Source organism: Meleagris gallopavo, chromosome 6 (assembly GCF_000146605.3).
Source record: "Meleagris gallopavo isolate NT-WF06-2002-E0010 breed Aviagen turkey brand Nicholas breeding stock chromosome 6, Turkey_5.1, whole genome shotgun sequence".
Classification (NCBI taxonomy): Eukaryota; Metazoa; Chordata; class Aves; order Galliformes; family Phasianidae; genus Meleagris; species Meleagris gallopavo.
The window spans coordinates 21,013,232-21,033,747 of NC_015016.2; the positions used below are offsets into that span (position 1 = coordinate 21,013,232).

At 39.4% G+C, this 20,516-nt stretch overlaps 1 protein-coding gene across 1 annotated transcript in view; it reads right to left on the minus strand.

Annotated features, from left to right (window-relative positions):
- Nucleotides 1–6,175, minus strand: part of CDK6 (cyclin dependent kinase 6) — a 108,034-nt gene extending 101,859 nt beyond the window's left edge. Inside the window, exons 1-2 of the mRNA XM_031553890.1 lie at nucleotides 6,160–6,175; nucleotides 1,324–1,459 (exon numbers count right to left, since the gene is read on the minus strand). The gene's annotated coding sequence lies outside the window, so the exon portion shown is untranslated. The remainder of the gene's footprint in view (nucleotides 1–1,323; nucleotides 1,460–6,159) is intronic.
- Between the last annotated feature and the right edge of the window lie 14,341 nt (nucleotides 6,176–20,516).

The following is a 20,516-nucleotide window of genomic DNA, read 5'->3' on the forward strand; positions in this document are numbered from 1 at the left end:
TCTAGAAGATCATGGAACCCTTAAAACATTAACATAAAAGAGTCCTTTCATTGCCAGAGGTACATTTCAGTCTTCTGCAGGGACTGAATCAAGGCTGTACTCATTTTTGTTAAGTTTTATTTTATCCACTAGGGTTGCTTAAAAATACTGTTTTTGGAACTGGATGGTGTTGTATGTTTGTGACTTTGATACAAGTAAAAAGATCTTATCTGTGTAATGTTCTTTTGTACTCAAAGACCTCTGAGTTTGAAGCTATTAACAAAAAACACTACTACTACTAAATTTCAAATAGGTCTTATGTTTTCTTTTCTATTTTCCTCCCTCTGGTCCTTTGCCAGACTAAGAAGACACAACATACCTCCAGAAAGTACTTATACAAATGCCAGGCAATCATTCTCTGAAAGCACGCATTATTTTTCATCACAAAAAAAAGTAACGTTAGATATTTAGTCAAAATGTAGGAACATTAGCCCTTCTGCTTCTTTTCCCAAGCTTAAACATTCTGTCATATATTTCAAGCTATGATCCTTGATGTAGCTCTTCACAATGAAATTCTCAGGAGAAGAGTTGGAATACATGTTTTAGTACCAAGCACATCGTATCTTGGGAAGAGTCTTCCCTTGGAGATGCAGAATATGAGATGATGTGACGGGAAAACTTAATGCCCATCCTCCGAGTTACTGGGAGCCCTTCCAGTCTCTACAACACCTGGTTGTACTACCCCCTTCCTTGAGCCTCCGTTCACTGCAGAGACTGAATTCAAGCCCCACAGATCTATGGTGAACATCATCTGCTCTTGTGAGATACAGACAGGTATAGACACCTACATATGTCAGAAGGCGTCTATATGGTGTCTACATATGTCAGAAGGACGTGACATGAAATGAAAGGAATTTCTTGGGGAAACCAAAAGTAAAGAGAAAGTGTACCTGCATAGGACTTACATTATACAAGCCAACAATTGTCAGTGCTCTTCCTAGGGAAAATTCAAGCACTCTTGGACTAAACAGTAATGGAATGATCTGCCCACAGCTGTGAGCAAAGGTCATTCTCAGTGGTTTGGAACAAATTTGGTAGGCCTGCACTAAAACAAGAAATAGTCACAGGAATTCAAAATTACAAAATTTCCACAAAGAAAATACGTTGGTTAGTGAATATGGATCATTGCTCTGCAGCTTATATCCCAAGCTGGGCTTTTCTCAATTTTGATATGACTAAATGTGGTCAAAATGCAGTTTGCTTGAGTAAGGTCTTTGTGATTTATCTGTGTTCTCTTTACTTAATGTTTTCTGAAAGGTACCCAACATTTTTCTTCTTAAATACCTTTATAGTTTCAGTAGGCACTCCAGGCTCTGGAACTTTATCCAAGTAAGTCGTCAAGTCTTGATCCACATGTTCAAACACCAATGTTAACTTGGTCTCTCTGTCTGTTCGTGACACAGTGCACACATCAAACAATCTGAGAGGAGGGAAAGAAAAGAGGAGGTAAGTACACAGGAACCAGCACAGACACACCTTGCAGCTCACACGTCTATTTAAATTTCCTATGGCACAGAGAACTAAAAAAAAGAGCTTTCCAAAGGTAGTGCAAACTTCAATCTCTCGATTCATCAGATAACTACTGATACATTGATAATATGACCTCTTTCATGTAGGGAATATGGGATTCAGTAAGAAGAATTCATCGGCTTATCAAAGTAAAATAATTTTATGAAAAGAAAGTGTTTTCTTGATAGAGCAACCAAAGTTAATACAGAACTTGATCTGACATTTATTCATGATCTATGCTTCATCAACTGCACTCCTCAAAAAAAAATATAAGTAACATTTCCAAGAAAAAAAGATAGAGGTTGCCTGCACACACTTTAGTTTCTTCCCACATAACTCTCATGTTATTATGTGCCTTTAAATTTCCTTTGGTAGAAATTGAATATTTTTGCTGATTACTCCTGCAAATTTCCAGAAGCAAGGAATACATTCAGAGTCAGGATACAGCTTGGAAAAAAGCCTTATGCACAAGATGCCACTGCTAAAAAAGCTTTCTTTCATCACTTTCTACCACTCTTTTACTGGAATTTCTTTATCATTTTACCATGTTGCACAACATTAAATTCAAGCTCATTTTCAAAGCTGTTCATAATTTTGCATTCCTATCTCATTACTCTATTTTCTATTCTCTTTTTTTTTAATTAGGATTTTTCTCACCTTCTTCACTTCATTTACTGTGGCAGCTTTTTATCTTCTACACAGAATTCCGCCCATCCTTCAGTACTTCACACCTATTGTTGTACCACTGACCATCAAATTCACCATCCTCCCTTAAATCTCACTTCTAAAAAAAGTCCTAACAGGAAATCATCCTACAGATGGAAGAAAGCTGTTCCCTGCTCACATACTTTACTAATGTGTGCATTCACTTAGTTGAAAAATTGTACAGACCAGTCTGCCTCTCTCTAAAGTAAGGCACAAAATCAACTGCTACGTTTATTAGATGACAGTAGAGCTAAGAATATATATTAATACCATTATCATGAAAGATATCTACACTGTTAAACTGAAGAACCTATCGTTGATATTGAATCAAAAGCAGTACTACTTATTTCGGTCAGCGTCACTGAAGTCACATTCTTTCATTACATGTGTCTTTTATCCTCTTACACAGAATAACTGCTCGTTTACTTTTTGGATTTTTGCAGGATTTCTGATAATTTTTTCAAGCAATATTTTTGTCTTTTTCCTAGGAAAAAGTACTTTATATGCAGGATCTGTAGACAGCAGATGACATGCAAAGCCCTGGAGGTCACTTTCAAAATGTGTCACCTGAGAACAGAAGAGGCAAGTACCTTGTACAGAGTTTTTACTTCTTATCTTAAATGTGAAAATACTTCACAAAGGAAGGGAAGATAAGAATTGGCAAAACTATCAGTGAAGACTGCCATCAGTTTAAAAGAGCATTATGCTTCATTTGAGATGGTATAGATTTAACATGTTATGGCTCTGGTCCCACTTTAATAGCATTTCCTAAATAATTTTTGGTCAGACACTTGAAAATTGTTTATTAGACATCATGTTTTGAAAATGGATGCACGTACATTCCTTTTAGCCTGAAAGAGCCTTTCAGTGAGTAATAATTTGGGAACTGGAGTTACAGAATATGGAGAAACCATCGCCCTACCTCTTTCAAGAAAATGTAATCTGTGCTTAATCTGTAATCATCACATAAATGAATATTTATTGAGTGATTATGGGAGCCTAATGACCGTTAATAGCACATTTCTCATACAGATATACAGTATTCTCTTTGTGAATCTCTTAATGCAGTATATATGGAGATGCCCGTACACAGTGAATCAGTTTTGTGGAAAGTCACAAACCTTCCTGAAAAGTTAAATTTGGTGTTATTTGGCTGGAGGTTAATAATCTGTAATACATTTATATAAATCAATGTGGAATGTAGTCAGACTGCCTATAACCCCAACACATGCAAATAGAGAGGAGCCAGACAGGTCTGAACATCTGAACATAAACACTGGAAAATATTTCCAACTGTATGATTTCTTTGTGTTGACGTACATTTACCTAAAAATGTTCTAAAACACCTCTTTCGCCTGGTATTTAATACACTGGCAAAATCATCCTTTCAACCACAGCAGAATTATAATTTGCTAAAAAAAAAAGGAAAAAAGATTTCACTGTATACAATATAGAAGCAACAGGAAACTTCCAACTCACAACTCAGAAGGAAATGCTGATTCTCTGTTTAGTTCTTCTGGGTGGAGCTTATTGTAATGCTGGCATTTTCTGACATAGCAGAATTAGGAACTCTAAGGAGTGCAATTCTAGTCTTCTATTATTGAGCCATAATGTATTCCTGAGTAATAGTATCTTTCCCTTTTATAAAGCCATTATGTGAAACTCTAAATGGTCTACTGCTAATAAACCTCCATATCATACATGGGACTGGTTGGAAGTGCATTGTGTTTACTTGCAGAAAACAAGTGTTGCCTTAAAAAGACAATAATTTAAAGCATAACTTACATGAATCTGCAATATTACAAAAAGACATCTGGCACTGCCTGCGCTAATAATTTTGAAAATATGTAGGTCACTCCAAAAGTAAGGCTTCCTATTTATTTCCAAGGAAATAAAGAGCAAATTTTCAGCTACAAAATACTATTTTTCAACAGTCACCACCATCAGCTACGCACTTTTGCTAGCAATGAACGAGAGCTGCATGCTGCATAAACTCCATAAACATTAGCTAAGCATCGATGAAGATCAATGGGTGCAATTTTTCCCGCACAGAGGAATTCAATTTCACACCTTCACTTCATACACACTTCCATGTCAGACACCACTCCTCCATGTCTGCTGCCCTCTGTCACATGGCAATAGCATGTTACGGAATATTGGGAAGGTTTAACCTCTATTTCATAGCACCAACATCCACCTTTGATGTCATGGGCCAATGTAATAAAACAGAAGGCATTACTTTTGGAGCAGCCCAAAGAAGATTGAGCAAGGCAGCATCTTCACTGGATAGTGTCCGTAGGGATCAAACTACTTTTTATAAATTATTTTATATCCACTATAGAAAACAATACACAGGGTTGCCTTCTTTAGTTAGGCATACTTCTGTTGTGTGCACTGGTTATCTTTCATGCCATTTCCTCATGATTTTCTCTACGTGATGAGCCAGCTCTGTGTGTCATTGTCTCTCTGGAACAGGCAAGAGAAAAAGACCTTCTATTTAAAGAGTTAGGATGTGGCCACCGTCCTAAGTGAAGTAAATGTACTTCAATTAATACAGGATTTCCACACGGAATTCTCCGTAAAAACAAGCCCTGCCCTTCTATTGTACTTACAAATGAAACGATTGAATTATTTGATTGAAGTAAGATCCGCTATGGGAAATCCTGCAAGTATTTAACAAGATGTTTGGCTGGAAGTCATGTATCGCCTGATGCGTTGAGCTGAACTAACACACTGTTCAACAGACATTTAATGAGTACCTATGTTTTAATGCATTTTTTCAGGTTAACAGTACTAAAGTAAAAAAGCTTATCAGCTACAAATCTGTATCTGTTTTACAAAACTATCTTCCTTTTTCTGAATGTAATAAACTAGATAATGCATCCTGAAGTCCCTGTCATTTCTTACAAGTAATCTGATAAATGCAATCCCATTTCATCTTTATTTTATATCACAACATCTGAATGCTAAATGCTTTCAGCAGAAAAAAGGCAGTTTGCCAATTCCCTTGAAAACACGGCATATATTCTGACTGGTACTAATTTGCTAACAGCTTCTAGAAGGTCTTTCAGTGTTATTAGATTTGCTTTTGAGATGCTCTGAGAACTGTTATAAAGTTACCCTTTTCAAAAGGAATAAACATTTTTTTTTCTGTGCAAACTGAGGCAGCAGAGATGGAGATCAAAACCATCAGGCTACCAGGCTTGCCACTTGCAGAGAATACCAAACAAGAGGTCTGACTGAAGACCTGAAAAACTGCAGGACATTAGCTCCCTTGGTTACTCTCAAACAGATGAGTAAGTACAACTGGAAAATTAACCAGAGCATAAAGGGAATACTCGCTGCCAAAGCATCCAAAAGCTTATTGTTATTTTTATTGCAGTAGGGCTAATCCAACATGAACAAAGATCCTGTTACTTTGCTGGTCACTCACAGCACAGAACAAAAAGAAAATCTCTGCCCTCAGAAGTGTTTCAGTAATAGGGATTTACCATAATTTTCTTAGGAACAGTCTCTTCCCAGGAAGAATTGCTTCCTAGATTGTGTGTGACAAAAAAAAAAAAAAAGAAAAAGAGAACTGGAGACACTGAGAAGGAGAAATGTTTAAGATGCTTCCAGGTTTCAGAAATGTGGACAAAGACTTAGATAGGAAAGAGTTCGGTGGTCTCAGCATAACTCTGAAAGGTATTTACTATGAGACAGAAAACCATCATGAAACATAAGTACGACAGTGTTCATGCAAACATGACAAAATCGAGATACCAAAACTACTACAGGTCATGATTGAGGTTTATTGACAAATATGTTTGGGGCAGCCTGAATAGCTTCTGCTTTCACTACCCATGGCTCCGGTTAATCCTGCCAGTACATAATTTTCAAATGCACAAGAATTTCAGCATCTCATACCTAAAAACACCGAAGAATGACAGTCAGGCATCAGGCATCTCTTGGGTCCAAATTTCAGCAGCAGCCTTAGACTCTTCCGTTCTCTGGAAGCCACTAGTCTGTAAGATCTGACTCCTCACCACTTGAAAGCCCTTCATTCAGCCCAACCTTTTAAACGAAGTACTCCTTGTAAATGGCAGCTCTCCCCACACTTTTAATTTTAGTTACCTTCTCCTTCTTTGCTTTTGAAGAAGAAAAACAGTCTGCTAATGGAAAGCAGTCTCCTCTTGGGATCACATATACCAAACATTTTAACAACAGGGACGTATTTCAGATGAGAAACACAATAGTTGGGCAAGTGAACTGGAACATGTGCGTGACGAGAACCACGTCCCACGTAGCAAAACAGGAAATACAGCTTCACACTCAAAAACGTATGACAGAGCTCTTTCCCTTTGTTCAGGAGATGCTGCTTTGTCTCATCCTCATCAGCAGTCACCTGCTCCACCATGCTTTTGTGAGTTGGCATTTCAGACATCGGATATAGGTTCTTTTTGCTCTGAGGAGTTTTAGTGAAATAATTCTAGATGTCAAAAGAGGACATGCAGATGAATGAGCCTCTAAGATCAAAGTATCTCATCTTTTAAGTGCTTTTGTTTCTGGTTAGTTTTTATTTGTTTTTTTTGGTGATAACATCTGTAAAACACTCATTAATGCAAGACCTAAGTTCCCGTTTCAAAAGTGTGTGTCTTAAGAAGCCTCTCAACGCACTTGTCATGCCAGCTGCACCGGCACTGTGTACGTTGCTATGCAGGACACACCTCTATGGCAGACTGCATGATGATGCAGGGGCACTTGGACTACCCTTGACTGACCACCTTGGTGCTGAAATAGGCAATGTGACAGCACAGCATTGCATGTAGCACAGCACTGTAGTCCACCTGGAGCTCCTGACAGCAGCAGGCAGACGTCTCAAGTCAAACTCAATTCATTAAAATAACCCTGGTTATCTCAGCACCACCAATGGCAACTTTTAGTCTCAAATTCTTATTCTCTGCATTTTTACTGGGTTCTTGGAGTTTATGAGACATTTTCCCGGCCCTGTTGTCCTCCCAAAAAAATAGTAATAGGGTCTCTTGTCCTCAGAAGAAACTCTTTCAAGCACATTACAGAAAAGGACAGAACATAACATCAGATAAAATAAATGACTTTTATCTATCTCAGACAGGCAGATGCCATGCAGATAGATGTCACCCATTCACTATCTGCTGGGCACAGCGCAGAACAGCCACGCAGAAGGAGCAGTGTGATGCAGCCCAACGCCCTCGCCTTGAGATCCACCCCAGCTGAGGCCAGCCAGCATTCCTGCTTAGAACCCACTCGGCAGCGAGCTTCAAGGGAAGGAAGGGGGATATTAGGATGACAAGGCAATCGTTCATCTGCAAGCTGAGCTTTGCGCTGTAATTTTTTCCAGTCTTTCCCTTTTTGACTTGGAAAAATTATTTAAAATGCTTAGCTCTATAAAAGATGTTTTTGTTCTTTAAGTGTGTGTGAGGAGGAGAGACAGCAAAAGTGACAGAAAGGAATAGATGCTCTTGAAGGCGAAGTAAATAGCACCGGCTGAAGCCCGGTGGTGTGGGCTGCCTGGGCAGGCATTCAGGGCCTGGTGCTGCGGGGACCCGGCCTGCAGCATCCTGCGCTCCACGCTGGGCCTCCTCAAGCTGCAGTGAGCACTGGTGCCAGCCGGAACAGTTCTGTGATGCAGACAAATGTCTGCTCCCATGAAACCATCAAAAAATCATTTTCGTATTCAACAGAAGCCAAGGTTTGTGCCCAAAAGATGAAAAGGCCAAGCGCATTTACTCACCGCGCCCCCCAAGTCACTAATGGATTCAGTTGCTGAGAGAATTACTTCAAGAAAAAATAAGATGTTCTCTGCACTTCTCTTTGTTTATAGCATAATGCTGTCTTTTTCAGTCCTAACACTGCCATTTCTTGTTCACTGTCTTTGTGAAGGGTGATCATTAAGAGGGAGGAACAGAAAAGAATCTGATGCAGGTCAATAATGACTGCAGCACTTCAGCTTTCAGGACTCACCCTACTGCTCACCAGTTTTTCAGAGTACTTGCTCCACACGCTAACAGCCAGAGGCAGACAGCTCATGTCAGAAGAACCTGGCCTGCTGCAAGACAGTCACTGGCAGATTCTGCACAATCAGCAGCTGCCATATGACCTATTCGTGGTGCTCTCCTGCGACCCTGGAGCACAAAAATGTACATTTAGCACTGTGACATGGAGTGCTTCCTGGAAGCTCCTGGAAGCTTCCAGTTCAGAACTCAAATTAAAGATCCTTGGATTCGTGGGTAGTGCATGTGCAACCCCTCTTAAATGTTTCAGATTTTCTGCAGAGCACCTTCCCCAGGAGAGTTGCATTCCTTTTCGCATTCTCTAAATTGCTCAACACATAAATAAAACTGCTGCCTGAATACTGAATTTGTTTAATTCAAATGCAAGGAGCACAGCAGTTACCCTAGGCTCCCAGCTATACCTTATGCAAGATGGGATACAGGAAAATGCAGTCTCTGTTTATGGGTAGATGACAAGTGAATTGCTTGTTACGAATTCCTCCTTTCAGAAGTTGAGCTATGCCAAACCTAAAATGTAAATCTAAGTTGATATTCTCTTTCCTAGACTTTAATCAAATCAGTGACTCATCTTCCAAAGACTATAGCTGTATAAGTTATTACTTATTCTTCAGTAGTTTAATCATCCAATCTGTCTACACTTGAGACAGTTAACTCAATGGTGATGCCAACATATCTAAAATAACACAGGAAACAATAACCCTCCACCTGATACAAAAAGGAGTCAAAACATGAAATTAGATGTCCTGCTAGATTTTCTGTACTATCTCGTAGAGTAATGTCACAGCAGTTCCTGATGCATTGTATTCAATATTTTTTAAAGTGGTAAGTAAATGTAGTGAAAATTTGATTCTGAGCTCTTGCTTTTCAGAGATGCCCAGGCAAACCTGAATGACAAAAAGCAGGTACTGTGCACGATGACGGAAGAAGAGTGCTTTTTTAATACTTAAACCTTGTAAGGAAATACATTTCTACAGTGCTTCATAGGAAGAGTTGGGACTGAATGGTCTCTATTTTTCAAGGCAGGATCAAAAGCTGACTTTTAGAAAACCAAAAGGCTCATGTTTCAAAAGTACTGTGAAATTCACTGTGAAAACAAGAGTAGTTAAACAGAAGGAAAAAAAAAAAGAAAAAAGAGTCAATTGGCTAAAGTTGACAAAATTGATACACTCAAAGTAAATAGACAAAGATTAGTAATGACAGCTCCTGATAGAAAAATCAAATTCATTCTTTTTAATTCTTTGAATCATATCATTCTAATGTATTCAAGGAATTATTAAGGTAGTGTAGTGTAATGTCCTCAATGTAACATGCTGCATATCCATGTATTAAAAAGAAAATAATTAGTAAATACAGGAGTAAAACGGAAATATTTAATGGTTACTGCCTTGCCCAGTATTTATATCTGGGGTTGATTATTATGTATCCTTTCTTAAATACAATGTTCTTGGATCTCAAGATAATATTATATCAAAGAGAAATCTTTTTTAGGAGAATGAAGCAAGCACAACTCTGGGAAATGAGGTGCAAATTTTTTTACAGAGCCTGTCTGTTCATTGGTACGACACCATGGTCAACAAGTCTGAAGCAGTGTTTTCTGAAATATTTTTAGACTGGTCAGAACAAAAACACTATTTTGGAATTAGGACAATAATGTGCAGAGGAAAAGGAAGAGTACTTATCATATATCTGTGTCCTGTAAGATTCACCTGCCCTGAACTATTGAAGAACTTAGGCAGTGCTTAACATCCAGCATGCAATCAGTCTATGGTACACATAAGTACCTGGTTCATGGTACCTGTTGCAGGGAACCTGCTTTAGCAAGGGGTTGAACTCAACGACCTCCAGAGGTCCCTTCCAACCCCTACGATTCTGATTCTATGATAAGGAAGCACATATTGTCTAAAGCTCAGTCTCCCGTATATGCTTGGAATTTTTCAGAACTAAAAACAGAGAAGGGAAAAAAAAAGAAAAAGAGTTAGTTGTCCATGCATATGGAACAAAAGACAAAAAGTCAAGAAATGTCATCTTTCTCTTCTTTACATGCAGCCAGTCACTACCCGAACAGGAGCAATATAAATCCCTGTATGCCATTTAAACATTCACCTACTGTGATGGCCGCTATTTGTGGCTCCTGGTATTGCTTTTCCTATTCACACAGTGGCAATTCTGCAGGCTGCAGTACTGCATGTAAGCCACTTTCTTTTACCTCAGTGTCCTTATCTGTCTGTACCAATGTCTCCTTCCTAACTCTTTACCAGCTGTATTACTTAAGGCAATTTCTGCATATTGCTATACTTTGAAAATGACTTCCATGATTTACTGCGTACAGTTCTTCACAATATTTGTTTTTCCTTAACTTTTGAAATGAGCACAACTGTGAACCACCACTTTCTCAGACTTTACTTGAAGGACTAGAAAACACAAATGGATAACAAAAGCACTTATCTGACAAATGGAAACCACCAATTTATCACCAGTTACTTAAACTGCTTAAAAACAAAATTTAACATGTCTAAATCTGTTGAAAGAATCTGCTTATAGATTCCCTAGAACTAATTGTGCTGCACTGCTCAAAATTTCCTGAAAACAGATCAGATATATCCACTCATTTGCAACACGAGCATGGTGGGTAAGGTGGCACACATAGTTGCCACATATGGCTATAGATGAGGTGAATATTCAAAAGGTGTTTCAATTTCAAAACACGTTTGTCCTGCATTAGGTTAAAAGACACTAAACTAGAGAGACAGTTTGTGCTGCATTTTGGCTATACTTGTTTGGAGTAGTGACTGTGATCATGTTTCGACACCAGAGCTGTTCCAAAGAAGTCAGTGTACCGCAGTACTCAATGCACTAGCCTCAGCTAAAGAGAAAGGGAATTCCTCCACTTACTTCAGCAAGACCTGAGAAGGAGCACAGTGAACACAAGTGACCTCCACTGGCACTGCCTCATTTCCCGTCACCACCAACGTGCCAGGAACCACCTCACCACCTGCCTGAAAGTAAGCAGCATTGTTTGCTATTTCCAGAAGTCAAAAGACAGTGGCATTTGCTCACACAGGTAAGAAAAATGAACAGGATTTTGTCTAATATTTTGAGAGGCACCCAGCTACAAGGCATGCAGGCACCTAACTCAACTGAAGGTAGCTGTATTGGCTGTTGGCTATCCATCTTCAGACGGTTCCAGGTGGCTCAAGTGTCATCCATCTCCATAAGAAGCCCAGCTGAGCCCATGGATCTCTCTCGTGACCTCACCTGGAAGATGTACAGCACATGTAATGGGGTTCTTCAGGGATCTGGTGGCCAGCCTGAATGTAACACATTGACCTCTGTATATTCCAGTGAAATAAGTGCATTGGTGGAACAACTTGGGAGAGAAGGGCTAAGGTCTCTCCCTGCTTGCCACAGAAGACACCTATATGACTAATTCAAACCAGACACCTGAATTCAACTGAATTTAGGAAGCGTGACTCTTTCACAGGAAGAATATAATTGAGTGACTTTTGTTGTTAGGATTCCAGGTTACATTCAATTGATGATACAGATATTTAAAAACATTTATTCTCAAGAGGAACTTAATAGAAAGTACGATAGATGTTTGCAGTGCTATTTTTCAACATCTTTAACCTACTCAAGCCCCACAGACCAGGATCAGTCCTAAAAAGCTCAGCATGCAAGAGCCTTTACCTAAGCCTCATGAAGTTAGTAGATGTATTTAACTTGTTTGGCATGAGTTCAGAATTTCCTTTAATTTGAAAGGGAGTTTCACCTGTGAAAAAACTCACAGGGTTGAGTTTAATATTCATGTTGTACAGAAAAGAAACAAATGGGACCAATAAATCCTCAATAGAAATTTTACAAGATTTTTCTGGCTTAATAAATTTAGCCAGGAGGCAATTGCTCTTAAACACTGGCTACATAAAAAGGGATCCCCGTTTCCATTAGCATGCAAATTCCTTACACATTTCATCAGCATTTAAGACACTGCATCTTACTAGCTTTTTAAAAAGTGGGCTTCATGGATACTCTGCTCCTCAGAGAGGTTTGCATCCCGCTCTGCTCACACACAGGCATTCACATGTGGCCATACAGGCTCCTTGGTTGTCATGCCATTCCCTCTAACAAGCTGTCTTATTTTAAAATTAATTCCTAGTATGTGCAAAGAAAACTACAGTGTCAATTGCTGTAAGATTCCCAGGTGCTTTCACCCTTCAGTTCACCAGGTAGTTGTCTAATAAACATGTTTCCTTTTGCATCCAGTTTACGTGATCCTATGAGCCAGTCATTTAAGGATTAATGCACGCTGAGCAAAGTATTCTACAGATCGTGCAGCTTTTAAAGTATTTCCTTTAAGCTCTTGCACACATATGTAAAAGAAAACAAATTAAAGATTATTTGCAGAGTTTGGCAATAAAAATGAGGTGTTAGTAGCATTTTGAGCTGGCAATAAATTTTATTTGACTGTTTTATTACTTTGAGGCAAAAGCAGCTATTTCTTTTGGGGTGTCTTTTAGCAGCATGAGATTAGGGTTTACAGTTAAATGCATGGAGAGTTTTGAAATAAATTCAGTGTTTTGTAAATGACGGTGTACATCAGATGTAAATACACGACAAAACTGTATTTTGGATGCTTTGCAACAACGTGACTTTCACATTTCTGAAAGGAATGAGCAAGCTATAATAAATCTTGCAAAACAAGGTCTGGTTCCCAGAGCACTAAAACATTTCTACATTTAGGCAGATGAAAACAAGGTACGTCCACTCAACTTCTGCGAGCAAACGAGCCTGCTCGGCACTGGCCCCCAGCCCGTGTCAGCTGGGCTGAGCGTAATGGCCGGGGCTCAGCAGCGCTAACATGGCCCCGCAGCTCCCCGCTGGCTTGGTGCACAGGCACAGCCAGTAGGCATCTGCGGGAAGGAGGCAGGGCTGCCTCACATCTGCTCGTCAACGCTGCGTGGACTTGAATCTAGTGGACGCAGATTACTTACGGTCTTTATAAAACAAGCCAGAGCTGCCCAGCCTTCATTTATCCGTTCAGGTCTCTACTGCAGTCCCTACACGATTTGCCCTTTTCCACTTCAGAAAAATACTGGGGTGGATGAAAATTATTCTGATTCTTTCCAGTCCCTCTAAGAATTGTTTTATTCATGTAATTATTTTTACTCCAAGAATAAATCAAGAGACAGTAAGCTAAGCAGATAGTGAGACAAGGATGGCTGAGGGAGGAACTTCCTGCTCCTCAATGTTTTCCAAATCCATCCCCAAACCCCACCATCCAATTTAGCTCAGTTCTCAGAACCAGCACAGAAATTTGAAATATAGCTGATGGTATGGAGCCTTGCAACAGGTGACCAAACCAGTACCCTTACATGCCACACAGAGCCCCCAGCACAGTTTACAATAGCCTTTTCTGGTCTTGCTCAGCTTGCCCATTCCAAGCACAAGATATATCTACTTCAATCCCATCTCTATCTAACAGAAGCAACCACATAATTATCATTTCAGGACTTCATCCTTTATCTCTCTTTAATAGTCTTCTCCTGTCTCCCTCTTAGCTCTTATCTAACCTACAATTTATCTTTTATTTCAATAAGCAGTCAAGGAAAGGCCAAATTTTCATGCTCTGACATAGCTAGCCATAGAAGACATCAATTTTTGCGTATGGTTTTTTTTTCATGAGTTTTCATGCTTAGTGCACTACAGGTTTATAATTAAGCTGCCACTGGACTACAGTTTATATTAACTGCCATATCATGCAACTTCTGCGTGTGGGGGTGAACATTCAGCAGCGGTAGTGGTTTACAAACACTAACATCTTTTCACCCATATACAACTGAATAGCAAGAATTACAAGATAAGATTCTAAACTGAAGGAATCCAGAACAGATAAATTGAATAGATACAGGGAATACATCAAGGAAATGCACAATGTTAGACAGCAAGGATATGTCTGCATTCACTGTAAGGGGAAAGAAGACACTGTGCAAGCATCAAGATAAATGAACAAATACAGGACCCAATGTCCCAAATTACAAAGGAAGCTAGGTATTTTGGGCCATTGCATTTATGAATGGACTTACTGTCCAGCGTGCCACTTCTCAATGCTTCTCCACTAGCTTTCTGATCTCTAAACCATACAAATATAGGGTTGGAAAAAAACCATGAGACTTGTAGCACACATTAATAAGTGCCCATACTCACACCAAATATACACACATCCCAGGCTCCTGGGCGCTTCCCACCACCCCACTCCAAATGCAGAGTTATGGCTGCAGATCCCTTTCCTTGTGGCACATATTAGTTCAAGAGCCCCACCGTCACCTCAGGTCTCTGTAGCACTGAGATATTTGTGAAATAAAACTCCTCAGTTATTCCAGGAAGTTGACCCCGACCATTTTACACAGGATATTAAATAGACCCCAGCTGTCTCCACTTAGAAGTGACTTAGTTCGTATTTTTATAAAGGTCCATTCAGCTGCCTTCTGAGTTATCACAGAGTTGATAAGACTTTTTGGGAAGAAAATTCAAAATTTCTGGTTTACCTACTGCTCACGCAGGCATTTCTTGGGCTTAAAACATCACAGCTGGCATTTATGTGTCCTGGAATAAAAATCTTTTTCTGAATTATGAAAATATTTCACTGAGAAATAGCTGCCTCTTAAGACCATTTGGAAGAAATACACACAGGAGAGAGTTTTTGTTGCTAAATCCAAGAAGACACAGCAGCCTTCTTTTCCATGAATGCCTCTGTATAGCATATGGCTATGACGTAGGCGCAGTGCATTCTCCATGCTCTCCCTCACCCAGAGGGGTGACACAGATTTAGATTTTCCAAAGCCCATCACAAGAGCACTTTTTTCGGCTTGTGAGAATGACAGTGATCAAAGTATTAGAAAAGCCACGATAATTGTGTCCATTCAGCAAATTGTAATCAACCCATTTCAAAAGCTCAACAGTCTTTTTAAGGAGAGCCTCCATAGCTGAAAAGATAACATTGCAATAGTTTTGTATAAAGGACATTTTCTGAGATGAATGAGGAATAGAATAAATAAAGCAATTTAAAGACAGTATTTTCATTCTTGAAAGATGAGCAATCAAAGTGGCCGTAAATTTACAAGATTCTAAAACATAACAAGAGGGTCAATATTGATACACATAATCCCACCACCAAAATATTCCCTAAAACCTTAAAAATATATTTGTGGTGTGCATAAGAAGAAAAAAGCCATCTGTTTCAAAAGTGAGCTCTGCTGCTTTTCAATACTGCCATCCCCTGCTCGGCTGCTTGCTGGAATGGGCTGTGCCCCAGTTAGGTTAAGCCATTACATGTTTACTCTTTGGATTCTGCCTGGGCTCTTTGCCACTCACATCAGGCTTCATAATTTTTTGTTTTCACTTTCCAGAATACATTTCATAAAATCTACTATTTTATTATGCTTAGAAGTGAGACTGCACTTGAGTTCCAAGTTTCAATATTCGATGTAATGCAACTTTTTAAAAACAATTAGATCTTGCGATAATTCTTTGTCTGGCTTGCCCTCATCCCCTTTCCATTTTTCTCTTTTAACTCTGAAAAAGAAAACTATTCAGCCACTTTTAAGGCTCAGATTTAAAACTAACTGCAGTTCTACATGTCTAAAAATCCTCATTCATGTAACAAACCAATAGTTCTGAGATTCCTGGCATAAATGCAGTAAAATTTTGAAATGTTCTTGCTTTTTCTTTTGCACATATACCCACATACATAATTACACATATCCAAACAGCTTAATAAAACAGTTTGCTTATAAGACAATTACATTATCTTAGCAGTTCAATAATAAAAAATCTGTTTTCAAGCCCTGTGATTCAAGCTATAGAAGAACTAGCTCTGACAAACACTTGATATAAAGCATTTTCACCCAGTAAAAAACGTAGCAGCACCATCTGTTAACACAGTAGGTTGATTTTAATTTTGCAGACTATTACCCAGCAGTGTAGGCTGGCATGCTTTGAGCTTATGGATAAAACAAATAAAAAACAAACTTAAAATTCCAACAGAATTATATCAAGAAATAAAGGTACAATATCACTGCTATCTAAGAATTCAGAACTTGGTAAGTGAACTGTAACATGGGTTAGATACCACAATTCTTCAGCTATTAGCAATTGTACAATCATGCAATTTTTTCAAAAGGAATTTGAGACTATTATGAAGGAAAAAAAAAAACGCGTAACATCAAAACGTTATCAGCAGTGAGATAATTAGCCCGCTTTGTGGCAAATCCTGTACCAGGCCACTATGGCAGAGAGAAGGGAAATGAGAAGAAATAAGAAATAAAAACATCTGAGAAGTCTCAGAAAGATGCCATAAGCCTCTTGTAGGCTGAGTTACTCCAACACCTCTACAGCTGCGCTTCCTCCTGCAAAACATTAACTGACAGCACTTGACCAAAATGGCTTCTGCTGGAGCTTCAAGCTGTGCGCAAGGTGAGCAGGCAGTGATGACCCATTCCAGCTACAACCTGTTCCTTTCAGCTCTCTGATGCCACGTTCAAACTAGAAGGAGGCTGTCTGAAATCAGGACATTTCACAGAAAACCAATCTCTGCTATTGGAAGTACATCGCTTTTGCTAACTGATAAAAAAGCATCCTGTGCAAACCCTCATCAACAGTACATATACCGGGCATATGCTGTAACACTGCGTTCTTAATTCTCTCCTAATTTCTGACAGTCCAAATGGCCTCTGATTTCAGTGCTAGATTTTTGTTCCCTTACTCATCAGCTGTATTCCTATTTGCTTTTGTAACTTCTCCGATTTACCGTTCAATTTCTGTTCTAGTGTTTTCTGCTTTCCTCCTTCAGACTTACAAAGCTGGCCTGTATCTCACCGAGGGTCTGCAGGCTCCTGTTGGGTGCCCACTCTGATGAAGTCACCTCAACTCTCCCTGCAGTGAACGGGGAGGGATGGTTGTTCCCACAGGGCAATTTACGCTGCTCCAGGACAAGTGTGGATACTGAGTGAGATGAAATACTGCCAGAAAACACATTCTCACTCACTATGGAGAAAATCCACATGACTAGGTTGGACTACTATGCATATTTGAATGATTAGAGCTAAATGTCTGCTCAGAATTCTTATCTTGCATTCCTGTTGTCTTTGTTGTTGTTGTTGTTTGTTTGCCTTAGTTTTTACATATGGTCTGTACACCTTCTGTGCTTCCATCATGATATACTGGAGCAGAGCCATGAAAGGAATTGAGAAAGCTTAGTTCCTGCCTTTGATATCATCCAGCGCTCTGGAGATTTGGGGGAACCAAAGAGGCATACGCATACTTAAAGCATCCAACCAGCACCCAGGAGAGTCTACAGGTCCAAAGCCACAGCTAGAATTTTCAGTGGCTGGACAGAGTATAACGGGGGCAAGCAGATGTGCTAACTGACAGTATGTGCTGCTACAGATCTCTGTTTAAGTACTTGCCGTGTAAAATCCAACTATTTCTATGCATTTTTTTTTTCCACAGTGGTTCTATTTTTGCTTAATTCCTGTTACTTACTCTCTCTTTTCTGAAGTCTATTGGTATTACAGCAAGTCTGGGAAACATCTCTTTCTCCAAAATACCACATTTAATTATTATGGCTCCATTGCCTTTCTGTCTCAACGAATTTTTTAAACCACCTATCAGAAGTCCCAACAATGCAGAGTGCACTCTCGTCCAGGAACAGCTGCTTCACTGAAGGTGTCTGCGAAATTTGGCTTTAAACCTTGTCCTGTTTGCCCACTTTACTATGAAAAGTGGTACTAGAGGATGGCAGAACATTTACTTTTACTCTGCAGGACTTAAAATTTGTTTCTGCAGTATGGCCTCATCCATGCTCAACTTCAAGTTATCGAGAACTAAGCAGTGTTTGCAGTACATTTTTTTAATAGACATCACAATATCCTCCTATTGGGTTGGGACATTCCAGTATAATTACAATGACTTTTAAGGAGACATTCACCTGTCTAGACTTTATCCTTAATTTTCAGTCAGATGGGTCACCTAACTCTTCTTCAACCCTCAACTATTCCCGCTGCTGTTCTGCTGAGCTATATCAGCTCTCCTGCAGTTAAATTCCAAATTCTTGGAGTTTGTGTCTTTTCACTATTACATAAAGCTTTGCTTCCATTTAATTGTGATATGTTATAGATGTTTTAACCTGATGTAAAAAAATAAAAAAAAAAAATTGATTTCTGAAGAAGAGAAACAACATGAACAATAGGCAGCACAGAGGCAAGCAGTGCCAGCTAACCCTCTCCCTATTTCAAACGAAGTTACAAAGATAAATGCAGTGTGATGAAAAGGGATTCAGCACAATGAAGAAATACAGGTGCTCAGTTCTCACGAAGCACTGCCTTGCCCTTCCAAGTCCCTTCCAAGAATGCCACACCAATGAGACTTTTAATATCGATTTTCAGACCACAGGCACCGATTCAAACCCATCTTGCTATGAGTATTATTGCTTCGATCAAAAGTTGTTGCTCAGCAGTTTATACAAAGCAGAGACAACAGTAAGGCAACAAACTGATTAGAGATGTGTAAGAGGAAACCGCAAAGACTGGTGGGTAGGCCTATCTCCATTAGTGATCTAGAAGGTTATCTAAGGATAAACAACACACTAATTAAAATTGCAGATGCTGCTCAACCTCTGTGTCATAAAGATGACAAATGCAAACAAAGTGTGATGACAGATAAAATGAGCAAAATGAGATTCAACTCAAAACCTATCTCCTAGAGAAAAATAACGCAAGTCTTTAACTTCTACTGTCTGGAAGAAACCTGGAAATCCAAATTAATTGTTCCAGTGCTGTGCTAATGAATAACAAGTGGGACACAAACGTTCATTCAAATGTACAGCAAATGTATGGAAGTGTTCCCTCTTGAAGTAAGGAGATGTATACATAGCACCTAAATGATTGTATTTGTGATGTAACCCGGAGTTCTAGCCTGAGCACAACGTTGTATTAATCGCTTGAGACAGGAATCAAATATTTCAGAGGGTACGAACAAGGGAATTAACTGCAGTGCTACAAGGGAACGAACTGGGAGGAGATCAAGAGAAACTCTGAGTACATATCAGTGAAAAGCCTCCTGATGCAACAACTGGTTTTACATCTCAAAGCATTTTGGTAAACTGCCTACTTGTGACATGTAAAATCTGAATGGTAACATCTCAGTGTGCATGCATGGTGGGACACCTCTGCACAAACTCTTTGTCCTAATGTTTTTGTTCATCTTAATACGAGGAAATTATAATTTCAACAACCAGAGCTGGTATAAAACACTGCAGCTTTATGAACTTCAGCTTCACCAGCAGAATGTCAAGCCTTAGATTTGTAACTGCATTTCTAATCAGCTAGAAGATGTGGACGCAATTGCCCCATCACTGCTGAACATTAGGCTGCTCATGCAGACCACCAGTTCACTGTATACTTTGCTCTTCTGAGCATAACACAAGAATCTCTCAGGATAGGCTGAGAACTGCTACTCTTCAGCCTGGAGAAGAGATGGCCATTAGATGATCTCATAGCAGCCTTTCAGTATCTGAAGCGGAGCTACAGGAAAGAAGAGGACAGACTCTTTAGCAGGGTCTGTTGTGACAGAACAAGGAGAAATGGCTTCAAGCTCAAAGAGGGTAGATTTAGGTTGAATATAAGGAAAAAATCTTAGATTGAGGGTGGCAAGGCACAGGAACAGGTTGCCTGGTGTTGTGGTTGATGCCCCATCCCTGGATACTTTCAAGGAGAGGATGGGATCAGGCCCTGGGCAACCTGATCTAGCTGTGGTGTCCCTGTTCATTGCAGGGGAAATGGACTAGATGGCCCTCAGAGGTCTCTTCCAACTCTAACCGTTCCATAATTCTACGATTCTGTGATTCCAATAATGTGAAGGTCTTCTTTGAACTGTAAGTTTCTAATGATTCTATGATTAAGATGTTCTATATGTGATGATCTACTACTGCAAAATCAGAGCACTTGAAGATTATAATCCTCTTTTCTGGAGAACGCCATCCACCCAGCAATAATTTATTGAAGGGCTATCATTTATTATGAACCACGCTGAGATTCTACACAGCCACAAGGGTTTTTCTAGGAAAAGGATCTGATCACCAGTGAGGGCAACTGGAAAGCAAAAATCACATATAATAGCTAATATTGTAAACCTGAAGAATCTAATTTAATCTCTAATGTGCAACACACACAAAAAAAA